General features: G+C 52.8%; 1 long non-coding RNA gene across 12 annotated transcripts in view; it reads right to left on the reverse strand.

Moving 5' to 3' along the window:
• Positions 1–13349, reverse strand: part of LOC118883392 — a 378475-nt gene that overhangs the window by 303281 nt on the left and 61845 nt on the right. For all 12 annotated transcript variants that reach the window (XR_005017002.1, XR_005017010.1, XR_005017009.1 and 9 more), the window contains exon 2: positions 5400–5745. This is a non-coding gene — a long non-coding RNA (uncharacterized LOC118883392). The remainder of the gene's footprint in view (positions 1–5399; positions 5746–13349) is intronic.

Raw genomic sequence — 13349 nt, forward strand, 5'->3', positions numbered from 1 at the left:
TTCATGTGTAAAAGTGGGGTTCCACCCACTTCCCCAGGTTGGAAGATTAATCAAGCTTTGATAAACACCATCCATTAAGCAACCCCATGGCTGTTCAGTGACAAGCCTGGTCTCCAGACTCAGCCTGTGCAGACCCCAGGAGCCCAGGCCTCTCCATGGGAGAACAGGCGCAGGCCACTAAGCCATCTCCAGGAATGCTGGCTGGGTGTCCATGGAGGTGGGGGGCAGCCCTGCATCCCCCAGACCCTCCCCCGTCAACTAGAATGTGTGCTATCAATCACCACAGGGGCCTATCAGTTAATTAAATTTTTTTAAAAAAAGGTCAGGCATGCTCTAGCAACAGCCTGGGGTAACAGGGCTCAAAGAAAAATGGGTTCTTCCAAGCAGCTAAAAACAGACTTGTGAGATGATACTAGGCCAAGCAGAAATGCGAACTGGTCACACAATTGCAAAGGAAAAACTGGAGGAGCCGATGTGGACCCAGAAAATGGCAGCATAGCAGCAGCGCCAGGCCCACCAGGACCGGCAGCACCTGGCTGCATCCTGGCCAGAAGCATCCTGGCTTACACGTGTCAGCACCTGGCCAGAAGCATCCTGGCTTACACCTGTCAGCACCTGGCCAGAAGCATCCTGGCTTACACCTGCCTTCCCAGAGTAAGTGCTGCTGCCTTCACTCCCAGGCTAGAAGAGAAATGAGACAGTTTCCCTAGCAATGAGGGTACCAAGGCCCAGAGAAGGGAGGTGATCTGCCCGAGGTCACACAGTCACTGGGGGCTAAGAAGAGAGTAGAAGTTGTGTCTCTCAGTTCCAAGCCGCGTGAACCAGCGGCTTTGGAATCCGTGAGAACTGTGCTCCAATCCTGCCTGTGTTCCGTGGGGGAGACCTGCTTTGCCTGTCTGGGCTCCCAGTTACTTCAACACTAAAAGAGACTGTTCTAGGGCCCACCCCATAGGTCTGGTCTGGGGCTGGAATGGAATAAGGTCTGCCACGTGCCCTGCACAGAACGTGGCTTAACAAATGGCGATTATTCCTACATCTGTGCCCGCAGGGTGCACCCTCGCAGACACGGGGCAGCTGCTTAGAGCAGCCAGAGCGGGGGAGAGCGGGCACCTTACTTCTCGCCGTGACCATTCTGTGCCTTCCGGTGCCCAAGCCCACCCACCCCCTCCCGGGAGGAGCGGGAGAGAACCCAGACCACCACAATGGGGTTATTCTAGGGAGTAACTGATAAAAGGAGAAAAAGCAGGGCTGCGGGCCATGTGATAAGTGAGGGCGCAACTCTGCAGCAGGAGGGCGCGGGGAGATGGCAGAAGACATGCGAGGGGCCTGGGAGGGCAGAAGCGGAAGGGGCAGTGCCGTGCCTCGGTGTCCCCACTCACTTGCCTAGCTGAGCCCCTCATGTCCCCAGGAAGAGCTCTGATGGCCTTTGCAAGCCCAGCCCAACCTCCCAACCCTCCAAGGACCCCCAGACCCTCAAGAGCCCGCCCCGGAGGACTCCTCTCCCTGTCCTGCTTGGCCGTGGACAGCAGCGAGCATAGCAACTGTCACCAATTCCTCCTAGCACACCGTGGACCCCAGGGGCTGCTGTACTGTGACTCCAACCACACCTGGTCCCGCGGCCCGGCATGGGGCCTGCTTCCGCGATACAGGGAGCACAGAGCTCTTCCTGAAAGCCCGTCTCTCCCAGGTGACAAAGAGGAACCCCGTCCTAAGGACCCCAGGAGCATTCCACAGCAGGCAGTGCTCCACACACACACACACAAAACACACACACACACACACACACACACCACACACACACAAAACACACACGCACCACACACACACACGCACCACACACACACGTACCACACACACACGCACCACACACACACACCACACACAACACACGCACCTCACACACCACAAACACCACACACAGCACACACACAGCACACACACACAACACACACACACAACACACACACCACTCACACCACACACACCACACACACACACACCTCACACACCACAAACACAGCACACACACACAACACACACCACTCACACAACACATACACAAACACACACACACACACCTCACACACCACACACACACACCTCACACACCACACACACACCTCACACAACACACACACACAGCACACACACAGCACACACACACCACAAACACACATACCACAAACACACTACACACACAAACACGCACCACACACACCACACACACACACAGCACACACACACCACACACACCACAAACACACACCACACACACACCACAAACACACACAACACACAAAACACACACACAACACACACGCACCACACACACCACAAACACACACCACACACACACCACAAACACACGCACAACACACAAAACACACACACACAACACACACGCACCACACACACACACACACCTCACACACCACACACACACCTCACACAACACACACACACAGCACACACACACAACACACACACACCACAAACACACATACCACAAACACACTACACACACAAACACACACCACACACACACACCACACACCACAAACACACACCACACACACACCACACACACACAACACACAAAACACACACAACACACACGCACCACACACACACGTACCACACACCACACACCACACACACACACCACACGCACCACAGACACACACACACCACACGCACCACACACACACACCCACCACACACACACACCACACACACACACCACACACACAACACACACACACCACACACACCACAAACACCACACACAGCACACACACAGCACACACACACAACACACACACACAACACACACACCACACACACCACACACACCACACACACACACCTCACACACCACAAACACAGCACACACACACAACACACACCACTCACACAACACATACACAAACACACACACACACACCTCACACACCACACACACACACCTCACACACCACACACACACCTCACACAACACACACACACAGCACACACACAGCACACACACACCACAAACACACATACCACAAACACACTACACACACAAACACGCACCACACACACCACACACACACAGCACACACACACCACACACACCACAAACACACACCACACACACACCACAAACACACACAACACACAAAACACACACACAACACACACGCACCACACACACCACAAACACACACCACACACACACCACAAACACACGCACAACACACAAAACACACACACACAACACACACGCACCACACACACACACACCTCACACACCACACACACACCTCACACAACACACACACACACAGCACACACACACAACACACACACACACCACAAACACACATACCACAAACACACTACACACACAAACACACACCACACACACACCACACACCACACACACCACACACACAACACACACACAACACACAAAACACACACAACACACACGCACCACACACACACGTACCACACACCACACACCACACACCACACGCACCACAGACACACACACACCCACCACACACACCACACACACCACACACACACACACCACACACACACACACCACACACACCTCACACACCACACACACCACACACAGCACACACACAGCACACACACCACACACACACAACACACACAACACACACACACACCTCACACACACACCACACAACACACACACCACACCCTTCTCAGCCTCCTGCTCTGCCTTCTCTTGCATAAATAACCTTGGGCAAGTTACATGGTCGCTCAAAGTTCTCAACTGTAAAATGGGCACACCACTGCCTGCCAGGGGAACTGTTGGGCTGATCAAGTTACAGAGATGCTCAAAAAGCATGTCTGCCTCTAGTCTGTCCTTTTCACAGCAGCTGAAAGAAAAGCACTGAATCACCACCTGATCTGATCAACTAGGACGCAGTAAATAAGAGGCCTGCTGTGTGTTTAGGCTGTGAACAAGGCACACATGTCTCCTGACCTCAGATTACCTTCTAGGGTGGGAGAAAGACAGGAAATCAAATACCTTGCATAAGTGGTTATAATATTACAACGCATGGAGGAGCTGTGGACCAGGACAGCCAGGAATAACCAGAGGGACATTACTTCCACGAGGAGGTCAGGGAAAGCCGTGCTCAGAAGTGCCGTCGGGCCTGAGCGGAACCGGAAAGAACGCAACCAAAATCGAACCCCAGGCACCGCCCCTCATGCCGTCCTGGCAGCCAAGTGCCAGGTGGCCCCAGGTGACCTGAGCACACGGGGCACTGGCTGTTGGAGCTGCCACTCTCCTGTGGGCAGCCCAACGCTGGGCCAACATCCCTCAGAGCCACCAACCTCACAGCTGCCTGGTCAGGAGAGCCTGTCAACTGCAGAACTGCGGGAGTCCTCCGTCGCCGGGCCCAAGTCCGGCTGCTCCCTCCCTCACGCGGACAGGAAGCTCCTTTCCCTCACCTGCTGCCGGCCGGCCACTCGGCCTTCCGTGGGCTCTGGGGACTGGGACCTTTGATCAACTGTCCACGCCAACCAGCAGTTCCCAGTTCAAAGGCCAGCACGGCCCACCTGGCTCTGCTCAGAAAGACTTCCAAGGCCCAAGCAACACCCCTCCTTCCTGGAAGCCTTCCCCCAAGCAGCCATGAGTGACCTTCCCTACCACGTGCTGAGCATCTGCCGTGTGCCAGGCACGACGCTGGGTGTCGGCACGTGCACGACTATTTTGGGACCAACACCAACCCTATGAAGGACGACGATAAGTCACCCCCACTGAGTAGAGAAGGGCAAGGAATCCAGCAGTCACTTGTCCCGAGTCACTCCACAGATACGGGTTACAGATTCCAACCCAGGCCCTTCTGGCTCCACAGGCACCCAGTGGACACTCAGTTCTCGGTTTCCAGCTGTAAGGACAGAGCCAGAAAATCCTCTCCCCATGCCTACCCTCCCTGTTTACTCTGCAGTGTCTTAACTCGCTAACGATCGTGTCCTCATTCACCCTTTCTGCAGCAGGAGACGTGCCAGGCACTATACAGTGTCTTGGAGACACAGAGCCACGCGGAAGAGGCCCCGGCCTTCAAGGCACATATGATCTAGTAGATGAGAACAGACACACGAACGAGGAAAATCAGTAGAGGGTGACAGGCACGATGACAACATCAGTGACGGCTCCTTGGAGGCACCTTTCCATTTCCATCTGTCCCCCACACACACCCAGCAAGATGCCAGACACACAGAGCGAGCTCGTTAAATGCCAGCCCCTTCTGAGAGCCGGCCACGTGGTGGTGACCTCTCTCCCGCCAGCCAGGGAAGCAGCACCTGAAGCCCAGGTGGGTGCTGGACAGAACACGCGGGAGATACGTGAACAAGGAAGAGATGGGCCTTACGTTTCACAGGGAACCCCCAAGGGAGCTGGCAGAGCCCCAGCCGAACACTCCTTGTCGGCAGCAAGGGCAGGAAGCTTCAGTCCTCCGTCCACCAGGGGCGTCCAGGCTGCAGGAATCCGCGAGGCACTCAGCCAGGGCCTTCCTAAAACCACCTTTAGCATCCAGAAATGGGGCGGGTGTGTGTCACTGGAGAGAGCGCTTCCACCAGCGTTACTCCTCAGGCGCCGAGAATCACTGTACATCCACATGGCTCAGAAAATCCTTCAAGGAAGCTCCACGCGGCTGACAGGCGCAGCCATCACAAGGGACCATCTTTTTAATTCCTTTCTGGTCAAAAGATCAAGGCCTGGGGATGGGAAGGAGAAAAATCGATCTTGTTACAATCACGGACCCAGAGCAGCAGTTATTCTTCCTTCCTTATGTTTGACTTAATACGCTGAGAGGGGAATCACTAAAAATAAGGCCCTGCAGCTCTGACACTAAAATAGAGGTGAGGCCAGAGACGGGGCGGGGTGGGGGTGGGGGGTGGGCGGAGTGTCCTACAGGCACCAAAGCCCTCTCACCAAGGGAACTTTCTACTGCTTAGGGTTCCCCCTTAGGAACTATCCAAATAGGGCAAAGGGGCTGAGGTATGCCCGTTATAAAGAGGAGGACAGAAAGTTCCAGAAAGGTTAGGTGGCTGGCTTAGGGAGTTACCAGCACAGCCAGGCCTGGCACACTGCCCTGGGCTCCCCTGCAGGGCCCAGAGGTCCCAGCTGAGGGGGTTTGGGGTCAGCTGGTAGGAAGTAGTTCTCTGTTTTGTTTCTTTTTAAAGATAACCACAAAGCCTTGGCATCCTTCCAGGCCTTGTCCTGTGCTATGAACTGAACGTCTTCGGGGCAGGGCCTGGGGCCTGTTCCTTTTTTATTCATTCCTTCAGCAACTGCTGAGCGCCTACTAGGTACTCAGTACTGTTCTGGCTATATGGGGAGACCTTGGTCTCCTAACCCAGCATATTTAACTTACTCTAAAGATAACTGAAGAACAGACGGATCCACAATGCTTAGGGCTTGGGGCTCAACAGCCACCTACCCACCAATGATAACAATACCTGCCCTTATGGAGCACCATTTACCCTGCCAAAAGCTCTGGCCCCCATCTGATGCAACCCCCAACCACCCTGAGACTCCTGCCCTTATTTTCCAGATGAGGAAAGACAGCCATAGACAACTAGGAAGAGTGCAGCCCGAATCTGAGCCCAATCTGTCTCCTAAGTCTGCGCCCTGATCCGGGATGCCTACCCGAAGGGCCGTGGCTAAAACTCAGTTCCAAGCATTCCCCCTGCATAGAATCCCCATTTAATCCTCACCACAACCCTATGTGTTATAGATCATTCTCATCTGACTTCAGAGATGAGAAAGCTGAGGCCTAGACAGCTTAAGTCACTTGCCCAAGGTCACACAGCTAGAAAAACCACAGAACGGGGATTTGAAATCAGGCAACCTGGCTCCAAAGCCCATGAGCTTGACCGTTACGCCAACTGTCATCAATAGCAACCATTGCTGCAATTACACCTTTTCCAGTACTTAGTGGTATAAGACAACACAATTCATGAGCTTACAGTTCTGGAGGCCAGAAGTCCAACACAGGTCCCACTAAGCTAAAATCAAGGTGTTGGCAGGCTGAGTTCCTTTCTGAAGGTTCTAAGAAGAATCCACTTCCTTGTCTCTTCCAGCTTCTAGAGGCTGCCCACATTCCTTGGCTAGTGGCCCCTCCCTCCATCTTCCTCCATCACAGCATCTCTCGGACCCAGTTTCCATCATCTCATCTCCTCTGACTCTTCTGCCTCCCTCTTCCACTTCTCAGGTCCCATGAGATTACACTGGACCCACCCAGATGATCCAAGATAATCTGTCTCAAGGTCCTGAACCTTAATCTTATCTGCAAAGTCCCTTGTGACAAGTAAGGTAACATATTCACAGGTTCTGGGGACTAGGACATGGGCATCTTTGGGGGTCATTATTCCATCTATCGTTGCAACCATGCCAAAGGGCATCCATCCTCTGTGTTACTCATTCTTCAGTGACCAGAGGTCAAACAGTGAGCTCCCCTTGTTCCATTTAAACCGACCTGACACAGCTTTTAGACCCAAGAGAAAGATGGGTTCAAAAGGAAGCTTAAACGTCTAAATATCAGGCCCCAAGACAAAAGTACAGGAGAGTGGTTTAAACATTAGAGTTGGAAGTCAAGCTACCAAATTTACTAGCTATGTTACTCTGGGGAAATATTTTTCACCCTTGGTTTCCTCATCTGTAAAATGGGAGTAAATCACATCTACCCACTTCTTGGAAGTGCTGTGAGGCTGACATGAAATAATGAACATAAAGCGCTCAGCATGTTGCTGGGCGCACACCAAGAGCTCAGGGTCAGCCCTTATTTCACACATCAAATGGAGGCGGCCTCCCACCCATCCAGGGCGGTCTGTCCCAGGACCCCTCACACCCGCCCCTCTTTCCTCCTCGGCTCCGGCCCAGGAGCAGCACCGCACCAGAAAGTTAGGACCGGAGTCGGGTCAGCTGAGAGGGGCTGCTTACGGCAGGAGGGGAGCAGGGATTTATGGCACCAGCCCCGGTTAATGGCAGGGGAGAGAAGGGGGCACACAGTCTGTTAAATGTTTACTGAGGCCCACAGGCAAGCACGAAGCCCAGTTTGTTTTGCTGGGGCTGGGCACATTAAAGCTCTGTCACCTGGGGAAGAGTTATTCCATGGTCTGTTGGGCATTACTACAGCAAAGCGGTGGTCCCTGACCAGGGGGCAGGGGCAGAGCTGATGCTCTCGCAAGAAGGCGGCTCTGCCACGGACTCCACCTGCAAGAACGCAGGAGGCAGGGCGCTGCACACCACGGCTTCTAGGACCATCAAACGGCAACACTTCTCCCTCAGGGAGCAGTTCTGTTTCCTCTGCTAGGTGACTCCTTTTGGGTCATTTGCTCTTCCTGTAATGGATTAGCCAAAATAAAAAACACCGGCAATACCCAGGATTGGCTTGGCTGGGGAAGTGGAATTTTCATACAAGCTGGTGCACAGACATTCTGAAGAAAGAAAGACAAACAACCACTTTGGGAAGCTGTTTTGCATTATCCACCGGAGCTGAATATATGCTTTACATATTCCACGCTTAGGTATAAACTCACAGAAATGTGTACCGATGTTCACCAAAAGATATGTTGTCGGATGTTCATGGCAGCACTACTCGTGACAGCCACACACTGGAAACTACTCAAATGCCCCCCAGCAGGAGAATGGATATTACACACACACACACACACACACACACACACACACACACACACAGGAATATTACAGAGCAACGAGAATGATCTACAACCGCACGTAGCATGTGAATACATTTCACAAATGTAATTTTGAGTGAAAGAAGCCAGACCCAAGGGAATGCATTGTGATGTCATTTATATTAAAGACATAAACATGTCAACCTAATCTATGCTGTTAGAAGTCAGGACAAGGTTATCTGAGTGAGGGGGGAAGGGACAGTCAGTGATGGGAAGGGGTCAGGAGGGGGCTTCTCACACGCTGGCAGTGTTCTATCCATCCCGGTGGCGGTTACACTGGATGTCTTATCAAGCTGTTTTATATGTTTCTGATATGTGTGCTTTTTTATGCATGTAACCTCAATAAAAAGTTAAGTAACATTTTTTTTTCATGTCTCCTGTGCAAGTACGTTTGCTGGAATACTGAAGACGTGGCAACACCCGCTCAGGCCTGGGAATGGCCCCTTCTAGGTTTCTCTGCCTTGTATTTTCATGCCCTGCTGCCTTACAGCTGACCCTGCCCCGGGGAGGGTGCTTAGGGAAACACTTCACAAATAAGCTCGCTCTGGCCTAGTGACACGGAATTTGACATGGAATTGCCCCCCAAGAAAATACAGCCCCTGGCCCGATTCTCTTGGTTGAGTCTTCCCCCTCTTAGCCTCTGCCTCTGTCAGGCCCAAATAGGTCATTTCATTCTTGACCCTCCCTACCAGGTATTTCCAACAGCTGACCGCTGCCCGGTAGTGAACATGTTGAAGAAAAACGAGAAATAGCCTGCCTCTATGTCCTACCCGACATCAACAGAGCATCTTTCTAAAATACCAGCTTCCCCTAAAGATGGGATGCACAGAGGAGTGCTCTGGGAATAGGAAGGCTTAAGGGATCCGGGGTTGGCAGAGACTGGAATGCACAAGGCCAGGTCACGCAGCCCCCCGGCGCCGACATTGGGAGAGAAACACAGTCTCTCTGCCTGTGACGGTGGGAGCCGGAGAGCGTGTCTCCTAGTGTGTGCCTGGCTGGGTTCCAAGCTCTCTCTCTGCTTCTGGGCCTCCTGGACTCTGTATGTATGTTTTCTCTCTCTCTGTCTTTCCCTCTCTTGCAGCAGTGATCAGTCAGAGTGTTAATTTTAGTAGGAGCAAGAGTCAGCAGATGCTGACCGCGCCACCTCTGAAAGCTACCGGGGGGGTGGGGGGGGGCCAGCTGTGGGGAGGACGGACCAGTTCCCCAAGGGGAGGATCCAGTCGGTAAAGCTCGCACCACCTTAGCTGGCCTCGCTCTCTCTCAGGTACGCAAGACTCCATCAACACAGCTGCTACCAAGCAGGTGTCTGCTTTATCTTTTTCTGAGGAAGGGAGCGGCGGCAATTTCTCCAGCCGTGTCCATATTATTTCTCAGTGATACCCCGAGAGCTGGGGCCTGCCTAACCTGGGGAGATAAATCAAGCAGATTTGTTCCCAGGGAAAGCGGCAGCTGTCCGACTGCTGACTGACTCTATTTTTGCTTCGTTTCAGTTTCTCCCCAGTGTGTGCTGGGATGACACGGATCAGCTGCCTTGGAATTTCCAAGCCTTCCAGCCCATGCTCCCCCTCTCCCCCCACCCCCCACTCGCCCAATTCCTCATTCAGAGGATGGGGGCTCGGGGGCCAGATAAACCAGGGTGGGAATCACAATGGGGTCAGTTGCTCACTGGCCACGGGCACAGCCCTTAGGCTCTTTGGAAGCGCTTCCTCACCTGCTGAATGAAAACGAGGAATCGAAATGCATGTCCTCCGGGGTTCGTATGTGGAGGAGACTGTATACAAAATGCTCGGTGCCCAGACCTGCCCACGGGGGCTCCTGACTCAGCAGAAAGTCAGCATCACCTCAACCGTCCTGATCAGCCAGTACTGTTGCTTGGGAGATGCAGACTGAGCCCTGCCCCACTCACCGAAGTCAGCAAGGCACTGAAGTTCCTCTGCACTGAACCATCTAAGGCCAAGTACCTCCACCTCCACCTCCACCGATCAGAGCCAGTCTTTAAAAATTCTGACATTCGGGTTCAGCCAGGCTCCCGGAGACCTGCACAGCCCTTGAGAACTCAGCAGAGGTTCAGTAAATGTTGGCTGGAATAGTAAGTGACTAATCGTAACTGCACATTGAATGCTCACAATGTCAGGCATGGTGCTAGGAGCTGGAAATCACATCAGTCAAGAAAGACAGGATCCCTGCCTTCAGGGAGCTTTCAGGCTACACCAGGAGATCCAGAGATATGAACGGGCAGATGGTGCATGGCCATAATCGGATATGCTGGTGATGGCCGGGTTCCCATGGCAGGGTAGTGGGTGATCGGCAGAGGAGGAGAGGCTGGACCACACTGAATGTGAGAGGCCCCAGCATGTCAGAGCACAAGAAACCTTGGAAATAATCTGGTTCCTCACTGAACAGCTGAGAAACAAGGCCCAGAGAGGTAAAGTGACTTGCCCAGGGTGGCCTAGCTAAGACCTGTGGGATGCAGAATAAGAAGCAAATCTTGAGCGAAAAGGGTGGGCTGGGCACACGATGCCTGGGAGAGGCACTGCTCCTGAAGCCAGCGTGACCAGAAGCCTGGCAGAGCAGGGCCATACCTCCTGCAAGCTCGCTCCGAGAGCGCTGGTTGTCTTATGTTGTGTAACCTCAACAATGCTGTGAGGTAGGAACTCGTTTTCAAAAGGGGACACTGGCACACAGCAAGCTGTACGCCCAAAGCCATGCGGGAGTCGGAGACCCTGAGATAGGAGCCCTGGTACTCTGCCTCCACAGCCTTTTTGCCTAACCACTAGGCTGTCCTGCCTTAGAAGGGGGATATGGAGGGAAAGACAGGGGGCAGGGTGACAGGATAAGAAGGTTCTGGAAGACAGAGTTGGGGAGGGCTCTTGGGAGTCTGGTCGCTAGAAAATGCAACGAACAGAGACTCCCGAGGCATCAGTATCCACTGCCAGGAACTGACCAGAACGCCCCGACCCAATGACCTGTTGGTGGGTCCCGGGCCTTGCTCTTTTCCCGAGGTAAGTGTCTCGTGTTGCCCACAACATGCTGCTCCAGAAGGCTCCTCGTCAGAGTGGGACGTTTGCCCATCACATCATTCCCACCAGGCTCAGGGATGACAGGGTGGGAGTGCGGCAGTGGGTCTCCCCAAAATAACTGACCCCTGACTGCTTCTCCCCACCTGCAGGTGAGAAGACAAATGGGCCTGGAGAAACCTGGGAGCAGCGTCCACCCAGGTAGAATGTGATGGCACCACACTCGTCATAGACTGTCCTACAGACCCACCCGTTTTGGGGGTATAGCTGTTTTGATTACAGATCCCTGGGATTACTTCACAATAGCTTTCTTTTTCATTAACTAGACCAGACCAGAGAGAAATAGCACCAGCAATCTTAAGAGAGAGAAAGAGGCAGGTAGACAGACGGATGCATGGAAAGACAGACAGCAGGGTGGGCGGGAGGGAAGCCGTGCCCAGCGATGACCAGCATTTTATAGACAAACAGACCAGGGTGAGAATTCTAGCTCCAATGCTTACCAAACAGCTGTGAAACGTTGAACTTCAGTTCTCTGAATCTACTTGCCTCCCTGCAAAATAGGTCCTGCCTTGCACAATTAGGGGGGAAAATTAGAATTAACCTATACAAGCCCTTACACATAATAGGTCCTCAATAAAAGAAAACCTTCCATTTAATCAGCTCACCTCCATGATCCTTTACACCCTGAAGGTGATTAAGACACTGAAATGAGCTGAGAAGGCCATGAACACTTTCCTTCTACAGATGACAAGCCTTCAAAGTCTTTTTTTTTAAGTTCCTTCTGTTTGCTTTTGCCCATAAAGAACCGCAGGGAAAGGTCAGCAAAGACCCAACTGTCAGTCAAATCCCAGGAAGAAAGGGGACGAAGGGCCACGGAACTGAGCCACCCAACAGTGACTAAAGAGACAGTTCTTTACAGGACAGTAGAACCCACCCTTGAAGACTCCAAATAGAGAAGCTCTAGGAAGCATTATGTTCTCCAAGAAAGTAACTCCGAAGGAAAGTCAAGATCTCACACCCTGCCTGCAAAGAGCTTCAAATCTCATTAAAGCAACGGGGCTATGGGAAATAAACAGTCCACTGAAGGACTGAGCCCACAAACTGCACTGAAGGACTGAGCCCACAAACTGCACTGAAGGACTGAGCCCACAAACTGCAATGGACGTGCTCCAGGACCTCAGGGAGTCCTGCGCGGGATTGGAGCTGTTTTCATGGATGGATCATGTGTAGCCTGAGAGGTGTACAAGTTGAGAAGAAGGGAAAAGATGCTCAGGGTAGTGGGAGGGGTAGAAGGAGGAAGACGAGAAACAGCGTTTATTAATCGCCAGTCACAGAAGAGGCCCTTTTTAATTCCCCCATTTAATCCCCATTAATGCTCACAACCCCAGAGACAGGTCTCAAATCCCCAAACTACAGAAATGTCAGCATGGAGAGGGAAGGCATCTTGCCCGATGTTACACCGCTCTCAAGGGGTGGCACTGAACTCGGGACCATCAGACTACAAGGCTCCTCCAGATCCATCATGACACCAAACCCTGGCCTTGCTTTAGGATTTGGGTCACGTTCCCAGCACCCTGAGCTCCCGGGCTCTCGGGGGCTGGG

The sequence above is a fragment of the Balaenoptera musculus genome, chromosome 17 (assembly GCF_009873245.2).
Source record: "Balaenoptera musculus isolate JJ_BM4_2016_0621 chromosome 17, mBalMus1.pri.v3, whole genome shotgun sequence".
Lineage (NCBI taxonomy): Eukaryota > Metazoa > Chordata > Mammalia > Artiodactyla > Balaenopteridae > Balaenoptera > Balaenoptera musculus.